We start from the raw sequence: 6,846 nt of genomic DNA on the forward strand, positions 1-6,846 counted from the left end.
TCAGACCCATTCGCCTTGCTTCTTTATCAAGCTTAGCAAAGGCAGAACTAACAGTGCTGTTATTGAGGTGTTGCATGTTCTCGCAAACTAACAACATTTAAAACACCTTTTTGGTGGTATAACCTCGGTTACCCGAGACCGCATCCAGCCCACCTTGAGAGATCTAAGCGCTAGTACCTTCTTAGCATATTCAGCCTGGAGTGCAAGGTAGACAGACTGAGTGGCTCCAAATGAAGTCCGGTCACTTTCGATGGCTTTTTTTACCTGGCTTTCTTACTTGCGCCTGCTCTGTGTTCGCTTCGAGTAGCTTCTCAGTTGTGTTTAAGTCGGACACGAGACCTTTGCATAGTAATGTTACAGTGTGGATTTTCAATTTAACCGTTGCAAGGCCTTCCAGCGCCTTTTCGAGGGGTTTCTGGTAATGAGTAGAGTCACTTTCTTCCCTTTTTTAACTCAATTAGAGCCCACCTTTTTGTGTTGTCCGCATTGTTTGGTCCCTCTCACTGAGATCTTTCAATTCTACGCTGGACTTCACTGCGCGTACCATGTCCGCGTTAGTTGTGCCTTTCACCTTTCTGTGGAGTATAATCGCGTCAGATCTAGGTCGGAGCGACCCGTGGTTTTTTTAGCCTTTGTTGGCTTCTTTCTCCTCTGGACCATCTGTCATTTTTCTGCGGTCGCAGAGGATGTCGGTTTCTGCGGCGATTTTGACCTTATTTTCTTGGCGTCAGGCGATGTTGCTCCTTCGTGTGCTATCGATTCTGGATTGGTTTTAGATCTTTGGTGGCTGTCCATCACTCGCTGGAAGTTCAGGGAGTTGGGGTACCTGAGATCCACTCAAGAATGGGGCTTGTGTGCGCTGCCACTTTGTTGGGTCGTAGTTGGCTCGCTGCCAAGGAAGCTGAATTACTTTCAATTGCTTTGTTGGTCGCCGGTTTGTTACTTGTAGCGGCTGCTGGTTGCAGCTCCTCCTTCATCAAAAAAAAAAATAAAAAAAAACAACGCCCATCTTGAAAATGCTTTCATCTGGGTTAAGGAGTGGTGAATTTCCAAAACACTCTAAAGGGGTTAGTGTTTTTTGTTTTGGGTCTTCAAAAAGGTACGTCGCTTGTATTTCTGTATTCCATAGTGGTGAGTCCTTCACAAAGATATACCATAAATAACAGAAACATTAAACCATTTGTGGGCAATGCCGGATTTCTAACACTCGTAAGTGTACGTCCTGAGGAGTAGTGCCAAATGAAGTCAGCCGTCCCCTTTGAGTAAGTTACGCTTCATATCATAAAGTTTCTTTTTTTTTCACAAAGCAAATTTAATAAAATTTTTCATAGGATCTGCAACAAACAGACTAGAAATTTAGCGACAGCATCTGAAAAGATGGATTCATCGGAAAACTCAGGCCTGAGACATCAAAAGTATCATATCAAATCAAACTCAAAAATTTCGATTCATACTTCTAGTAATAAATTTGTTTGCTCCCAATCTTATAAAAAAACCATTTGCCGTTTGAAGTCGTCGTAAAACTGTAAGTCTCTCCTTTTACGGAACAACACCAAGACGCACGTCACAAATAGGAGGAGGAGCTCGGCCAAACAACTAACAGAAGTTTGCGCACCAATTATTTTCTTTTATTTTTAATCTTCTACACTCCAATTTTATGCATTCTCGGAAATACCAAAAACTTAGCGGGTATCTGCATCAACTTAAGGTTTTCAGAGATCGATCGATACGGCTTTCGCTATATCTAATTATACTATATCAGCTTCTTCCAGCAAGATCTTGAAAACTTTTCGCGGCATTCTTCGATTCAGATTGTTGCACATGGCTCTCTGTGATTTTTTCTTTTATTCAAATTTAAAAAGACGTTAGAGAGACGAGCTTTCAGGTCTTATTGGTCCGCTCTACATCTTCATGGAGGGTGACAGCCATCGTAACCTAGAGAGATGAGGATATTCAGATCAGAGTGAAATGAAGTCGGCGGTAGAAAGCCACTTTGAAGAATTATAAGAACATTTTTTCTGCGGTATAAAAGCATTATAAGGCTTGCGTGAAATTAATTTAATGCGCGAAGTAATACGAAAAGCTTTTGAAAAAGGTGATGAATTACAAATAAACTTGAAATCAATAAAAATTAAAGTATTTAAAAAAGTGTTTAAATATTTAATAATTAATAGGATTTTATAAGTAATTAAAGTTTCTTGGTAAATCTTTTTTTTTATTATTTCTTCCATAAAATATTACACCTGTCGTTAGACAATAAGTAATTTGATTTACAAAATGATGGAATGAGAGTGATATTGAAGGGCCAATGCCCCCAAGCTCATTTAGAAGAAATATATACATATTATTTAAAAACAAGTGGTTAACAATGACATATACGATTAGTTGACAATTGATTACATGGATTTTGCAAGATCTGTTGGTGTTTGACGGTTAAGCCGACTTTGGGTAGATTTTTCTTTATTTGGTAGTCTTCTCATCATAGGATTTGTGTGCGTTAATAATCTATTTATGTGTCTTCTGCTAGCGCTTTGTAATGTTTCATCAATAGTATCGATGTCAAGGTCGCGATGAATATCTGCGTTAGGTATGTACCAAGGTGCATTAGTTAAGGTCCTAAGTATTTTAGACTGGACTCGTTGAAGTATACTTAGATTACTTTTTGCAGCAGTGCCCCAAATCTCAATTCCATATTTCCAGATTGGAGCAATTATCGCCCGATAAATAAGTACTTTATACCAGTACTAATACCCAGGTATTTCGCTTTGGTGTCAATATTCACGTCAGAATTACCAACGCTAACTGATTCAATGGTTGTCCTTCGGTTTATGTAGTTTACTTGTATTGTTTTGTCAGCGTTAATTTCGATGTTCCTTTTTTTGAACCAGTTTAATGTCACATTTAATTCGTTTTGTAAATTTTGTTTTGCGACTTTTGTATCTTTATGAGATACCATGAGGACTGTGTCATCTGCAAATGTTGCAATCATGCTGTTTTCTGACTTCGGTTCCGGTAGATCAGCCGTGTACAATAGATACAATGTTGGTCCTAAGACACTGCCTTGGGGAATGCCTGCGTTCATAGGTTGAATGTCTGAACATGCGTCGTTATATTTAACATATAATTTCCTGCCTTGTATGTAACTCTTAAGCATAAGGTAAAAGTCATTAGGTAGTTGTATTTTTAATTTATGGAGTAACCCAGGGTGCCACACTTTGTCAAAAGCTTTAGCTACGTCGAGGTATATGGACATGCACACTCTTTTTTTATTCAGGTCGTCATTAATTTTGTGAACTACTCTATGAATCTGTTGGATTGTTGAATGGTTTTTCCTAAATCCAAATTGGTGTTGGGGTATCAGATTCATGCTTTTTATAATAGGATTTATCTGGTCAAATAATATTTTCTCGAAAATTTTTGATATTGTCGGTAGTAGGCTAATTGGTCGATATGATGTCGCTAGTGTAGCGTTTTTGTTAGGCTTCGGGATCGCTATAATTTCAGCTACTTTCCAGGTACTAGGGAAATATTTGAGACTTATAGCAGCGTTGAAAATAATTCTTAGATAAATTATTGCCTTGTCAGGCATATGCTTCATAATTGTTCCCGAAATTTGATCGTATCCAGGCGATTTATTGTTCTTTAGAGTTTTTATTAATTGTTTTATCTCCGTAAGTGTGATTTTTTTAATTTGCTGCTTATTCTCGTTTGCTGCATAAGTAAGATGTATGTCGTTATTATTATTTTCAAAAGTATCTTTAAAATGTTGAGCTAAGACCGTTGCTTTATCTGACGAGTTGTTGTTTTTATTGGTGGTAAATGTATTGTGGCGCCCACCACTTTTTTCGTCGCCTTCCAAAGTGTGTAGTTTGAGGATTTTGTTGCGTCAATATTTTTGAGATAATTGCTAAGTTGTTTGTCTTTTTCCTTTTGAAGTAGGTCTCTTATATCTTTTCCCAATTTGTTTAGCTTTTTCTTGTCGTTTGGAAATCTTGTTATCTGCCATTTCTTCCTTAGCTTTCTCTTTTGATTTAGTTTCTTTTTTATCGTATCAGGTATGTAGTCATTTTTTACTTTAGTTGGTGAAGAGAGTGTAGATTTACTAACTGCCTTAATAGTTCTGTCGTTAAAAAAGCTATAGCTGTCTCAATTTAGCAGGATCTTCAGTAATTTTTTTTCTTGGTGATATCATTTTTTTTTATTTCTTTGCGGTATCAGAAAGTTATTCTCCGCCCTTCAGAACGCTTTTCACCAGCATCTTACATCTACTAATTGCATAAAATCCTCTCATTCTTCTTTACAAAAATTAATAATAAGACAAGAAAAAACATGTTTTTATTGAAAACAAATTAAATTGAAATCAGAATGAACCAAACAAAGGCATTTGGTCGCATGGAAATAAAACAAAATATAATTTAATTTAGACTCGCCGTTTATTTTCAGCAAATTCTTCAAAAATTCTTTCCATCGTGGAGTTAAGTTGACCCTCATTCACTCACAAATATGTTTGGAGTCGACGAAGCTTTTAAAATTATCTTTCACTCGTTATTTTATGCCAAAGATTTGGGTATCTGCGCATTTTTTTTTTGGTGAGGGCGAGTTAGAGTTCAAAATACCTTCGCACTTACAGCGACCGTCGTCTATTGCGTCGAGAGGTGTAACTACTAAAACCATCCCTCCTCCTCTTCTGAGGAGACTACCTTCCCGGAACTACTTTCTGCATTACTTCGGAAGGGCTCAGAACGACGTTTAGTTCCATTCACCCACGTTTGGGTCCATCATTTTTATATCCAGCATTCATGCTATAAGCTCATCTTCTTGTGTCTCTGTCTGTGAAACTTCACTTTGTTGTACCAGAGAATGGCTGCGTCTGGGTCTATCTTTTCCCCGTAGTACGTCTTCAATGTATCTCTAAGCCACCTTCCACCTATGTGCGCGTTCAAGCATTTTTCTGATTACGTTACTCGGCGTGATGTCGGCAATTTGCTGCCTCCGAGCATCTCCATCTACGAACTGCGACTGATGGCAACTAATAAACGTGTGTTCGACGTCATCGCTCGGTGCTTCGCAATATATGCACCAGGGGTCGCTTACCTTACCCATGGGGTATAGGTATTTCCGAAAGTATCCGTGATCCGAGTGTGAGTGAGTTGAGAAATAGTTCACTTCCAAAAAGTTCCTTTGAGCGCCCACTTGATCTGAACAAGTTTCGCCATCCGTCTGCCACTCGTTTCAGTGGCCCATCGGCTTTGCTACCGTTACCTGGTATGCGGCGCTAGTGGTGGCGCGTTTATTCGTGAAATCCCACGCATCCATTCATTTCCATGACATGAGGTCGGCAGGTACCTCCCCGCTGATTATAAAAACTTCCACGCCAGAGGCAATGCGGTAGGCTGAGGCAATTCAGAGTGCCACTAATCGTTGTATAGCCAGTGCTTGGTTTTGCAGTTTAACGCATCTCCCCATAATTCGCTGCCGTACACAAGTATTCGGTTCCATGATCAGCCTTCTTTTGCTCTGCTTAGCATTCCCGTGATTTTCGCTGCTTTGGTAACCGCGTACCGTATCTGGGTCCATAACGTAAACCTGCGATCAAGTTGAATGCCTCGAAATTCCACTGCTTTTCAAGTTACTAGGGACTCAAGTGACCTCGAGTGGCATGCGAGCTCGTGTCTGCAGAATAACTTTAGTCTTATGTTTGGCGAGTTCCAAGTCATGCTCCTCAACCCATATTTGGTCCTTAACATGACTTGGTTCAGCTGCCACCTGGTGTCCTCGGTGTCTTGCGCTGATATGGCCGGCGCTACATCGTCCACGTGTCCCACGGCATTTCTAGTTGGGTATCTGGGCATAAATACATTGTTGTTCTTCTCATTCTACTCAACTGACGATTTGCTACAGTAACAAGAAGTCAAATCAAGCCAGAGAAAAGTAGAGACCTGAAGTCGTCTTATGAATGCCGAAAGAACTCCTTTACAGTTTTAATCGGTCCAGTTGCCACAGCTGAAATGCTTTTTACAGAAGCTAAAAATTTCTTCTTCATCAATTCCTAGTAGAATTGGTTGGCTTTAGGTAGAAGCTGGTTTTTGACGATTGGGAAAAATACAAGTAAAAATACTAATCACCAAGTGAGTTCCATAGAAAATAAATTAAATGTTATTATTGAACGAATGAATAGCATAGGGCCACAAATTGCTTATCAAGCCATACAAATTTCTGTGAAAACTAACTCTATTTTTGGATCTAAACTCCACTTGAATATTTCCTATAAAATCTGGAATATAAAAATCGCCCTTAAAGCTGAAAAAAGGACCCAAGTAGTTATGCTTCCATAATTCAGCAGTCAAAATTCATAAAGAACTCAAGGTGAAGTCGTTTGGATCTATCTTTTGCGATAGTGGTCTTGTTTTTTTTTTTTTTTTTTTTGAATTGTGGTCTAGAATTTTCTGTAAGGCTCTTGGAAAAAATCAAAATGTTACTCAAAGCTCAACAAGGCCTTTCTTGCCTTATAAGGTTAACTGCAAGCAAGTGGCTGATAGCCAACTACACGGCTTGAGAGGAATCAAAGTTGTTTGAACAAATCAGTGAAATCATTTAAAGCTGCTTAAATGGCGTCAGATATGCATTTCATATTTACTTTCTTTGCACTCTCAATGCCTTCCATCTCAGTTGTGTGGGTGCGAGTGTACTTAACAAATTACTTTAGTTACTTACCCAGTGCACCTCAAGCAAAAAATCATTATGTTTTTCCCGACTCATTCCACAAAGATTCCTCAGTAGCCGCAAAAGAACAAAATGAGCTAAACAAATAAGCAAAAAAAAAAAAACAAATAAACAAATAAACAG

Source organism: Anastrepha ludens, chromosome 5, assembly GCF_028408465.1.
Source record: "Anastrepha ludens isolate Willacy chromosome 5, idAnaLude1.1, whole genome shotgun sequence".
Taxonomy (NCBI): domain Eukaryota; kingdom Metazoa; phylum Arthropoda; class Insecta; order Diptera; family Tephritidae; genus Anastrepha; species Anastrepha ludens.